This window comes from Bison bison, unplaced genomic scaffold (genome assembly GCF_000754665.1).
Source record: "Bison bison bison isolate TAMUID 2011002044 unplaced genomic scaffold, Bison_UMD1.0 scf7180017864485, whole genome shotgun sequence".
Taxonomy (NCBI): domain Eukaryota; kingdom Metazoa; phylum Chordata; class Mammalia; order Artiodactyla; family Bovidae; genus Bison; species Bison bison.
In genome coordinates this window covers 6515036-6518294 of record NW_011495045.1, presented here as the reverse complement: position 1 = coordinate 6518294, position 3259 = coordinate 6515036, and the positions used below count along the sequence as shown (strand labels likewise).

Below are 3259 nucleotides of genomic sequence, written 5' to 3'. Positions count from 1 at the left end.
TGGTGGAGTTCATTTGTTTCTTTTTTGTTCCTGATCTTTTAATTACACAGATGGCTATCAGTTAGGTTCAGATGCTCAGTCTTGTCCAACTCTTTGCTACCCCATGGACTGCAGCATGCCAGGCCTCCCTGTCCATCACCAACTCCCGGGCTTACTCAAACTCATGTCCATTGAGTTGGTGATACCATCCAACCAGCTCATCCTCTGTCGTCCCCTTCTCCTCCCACCTTCAATCTTTCCCAGCATCAGGGTCTTTTCCAATTAGTCAGTTCTTTGCATCAGGTGGCCAAAGTATTGGAGTTTCAGCTTCATCATCAGTCCTTCCAAGGAATATTCAGGACTGATATTCTTTAGGATGGACTGGTTGGACTTTAGGATGGACTCCTTGCAGTCCAAGGGACTCTCAAGAGTCTTCTCCAACACCACAGTTCAAAAGCATCACTTCAGGGCTCAGCTTTCTTTATAGTCCAACTCTCAAATGCATACATGACTACTGGAAAAACCATAGCTTTGACTAGATGAACCTTTGTTGGCAAAGTAATATCTCTGCTTTTTAATATGCTGTTGGTCATAAGTTTCCTTCCAAGTAGCAAGCGTCTTTTCATTTCATGGCTGCAGTCACCACCTGAAGTGATTTTGGAGCCCAAGAAAATAAAGTCTCTCACTGTTTCCATTGTTCCCCCATCTGTTTGCCATGAAGTGATGGGACCAGATGCCGTGATCTTAGTTTCCTGAATCTTGAGTTTTAAGCCAGCTTTTTCACTCTCCTCTTTCACTTTCATCAAGAGGCTCTTTAGTTCTTCTTCACTTTCTGCCATAAGGGTGGTGTCATCTGCATATCTGAGGTTATTGATATTTCTCCCGGCAATCTTGATTCCAGCTTGTGCTTCATCCAGCCCAGCATTTCTCATGATGTACTCTGCATATAAGTTAAATAAGCAGGGTGACAATATACAGCCTTGACCTACTCCTTTCCCGATTTGGAACCAGTTTGGAACCAGTCTACAGATGGCTATAGTTATACTTTATTTTGTTTCTGTATTCACAATGTGGATTATCTCAGTTCCTTTTCTTCAGTATCTAAGGATGACCTGAAAATTTTAGTGTCTAAACACTAATATCCTGAGTTGAAACAAAAAGTTTTTGTTTGTATTTTTAGATTTGAAGTTCATATAAAAAAGTTACTGAATGTGACATTCATATAACAGGTACTGAATGTCATATTACATGAACATTTTCTTCACTACTTTGCATTGGTTGATACTCTGAGAACTACTTAACACCTGGACTCAAGTACCAAGAGAAACCTTTCATAACCTTATGATAATCAAAAATCATTTGAATTTGATGGAGAGGAAAGAATGGTTTAGGGGAAAGCCACTCATCAAGGTTTAAATCAACCTCCTAATGTAAGATATTTTGCAACTTTGAATTACTATTTGGGCATTAGTTCTTCATCATCCCTTGAACAATTTAGAAATTATGCTTTTTAAAGGCAACTTTGTGTCCTTCTCTGACCCACTTGTTATAGAATCAGCAGTTGATTTATGGAGAATAATTAAATAAAGGCCACCTGGCTAGAATTCGTGCAGTTAGAATTTGATCTGTACAAATCTGAAAACTCTTTTTAGTCTGTGATGGAAGGATACTAGTAACTGCTTTTGATTATTATCTTTCAAAAAAACATAGCTCTTACAACTGCATAATTATTTTTTAGCTTTGATTTTTATTTTTAAAATGAGTTATGTATATACAAAGCTTTTTTAAAAAACTGAGCAAGTTTGCAAGGCTTTTTTTTTTTTTAATTAGACTTTTTACACCATCTTGCCTCATTTCTTCTCTCAGAGGCAAATATTAATACATTCTCTGCTTTTAAGGGGAGAAGGCAAAGGCACCCCACTCCAGTACTCTTGCCTGGAAAATCCCATGGGCGGAGGAGCCTGGTAGGCTGCTGTCCATGGGGTTGCTAAAAGTCGGACAGGACTGAACAGCTTCACTTTCACTTTCTGCTTTTAAGGTGATTATTCTGATATTTACCAGTGTGTTTTGAAATAAAAAGCTGGTATTCTGAGTTCGTGGTTTTTAAATGAAGGCATTATCTATTGTTTTCCCACAGTGGAAGATACAGAGCTAAGTGTCCATCCTGCCTCGGCTCTCCATGCGCATTCAGCCTTCTCATTTCCCTGTTTTCTTCATATAGGTATGTGGCAATTTTGAATAGTTTACTACTCACTGCTTACATTACTGTGACCATGTAGCTGAGACATGTATGAATAGCGAAGTATGATTATTTGTCTTTTCCTGTGCAACTTTTTGTTTTCTTATAGGGTTTTATTTACTTTTCTCTACACTTACCAGTAATTAATCCCTAAACTCTCAGCAATGGTCTAACCTTAGGACATTCAGAGGTACTGGTATCCTGGCGATGTCACTTTGCTGACAAAGCATCTGCTTGGTGCCTACAGACCTGCCCCAGTGACACCTGCCCTTTGCGCCAGCCTAGGACCTCTAGTCACCAGCACACCATCTTTCCTTTGCCTCTCTCCTGTGTTAGTTCTCTTACTTTCTAAATTCCATGTCTTACTCTCTCTTGTTTTATTCCCTTGTTTTGGCGGTGCTCAACCTAAGAAAGGATATACGAGAGGTGCATTTGTTTTTTGAGAAATTGCGTATGTAAAGTGTCTTTTTCCCCCTATAAACTTGAGTGATAATTTGGTTGGGAATAGCTTCCAGGGTTATTGCTGGGACTCCTGAAGCCATTCTGGTTCCTGGTCCTTAGTATGTGACACATTTTATCCTCTAAGAGTTTGTAGGACTATCCGGTTGTTCTCAAGTTCTGAGAGCTTGCTCATGTGCTTTGGCTTGGGTCTGCTTTATCCACTATGTCAAGTACTCCATGGTCATTTCAGACAGCTCATGTATTTCAGTTCTGAGAAATTTTCTTGAACTAAAGAATTCCCATCTCTTCATTTTCTCTGTTTTGTCTCAGAGTTGCAGTTTTTTAGATACCTGTCTTTCTGGGTGATCCTATAATTGTCTTTTCTCTTGTACTTTCATCTCTTTTCTTTTTATATTTCAAGTCTTTAAGTTCATTTTTTGTTTCTGTGCTTCACTTTATTTTTTTAATTTTATTTTTAATTGGAGGATAATTGCTTTACAATGTTGTGCTGGTTCTGCCATACAAAAATGTGAATTAGCCTTGAGTATATGTGTGTGTGTGTGTGTATATATCCCCTCCTTTTTGAACCTTCCTCCCATC

The 3259-nt window shown here is 38.7% G+C and overlaps 1 protein-coding gene across 1 annotated transcript in view; it reads left to right on the top strand.

Moving 5' to 3' along the window:
* The first annotated feature begins 2116 nt into the window (after nucleotides 1–2116).
* Nucleotides 2117–3259, top strand: part of MFSD6 (major facilitator superfamily domain containing 6) — a 70395-nt gene continuing 69252 nt past the window's right edge. The window contains exon 1 of the mRNA XM_010862892.1: nucleotides 2117–2200. The gene's annotated coding sequence lies outside the window, so the exon portion shown is untranslated. The remainder of the gene's footprint in view (nucleotides 2201–3259) is intronic.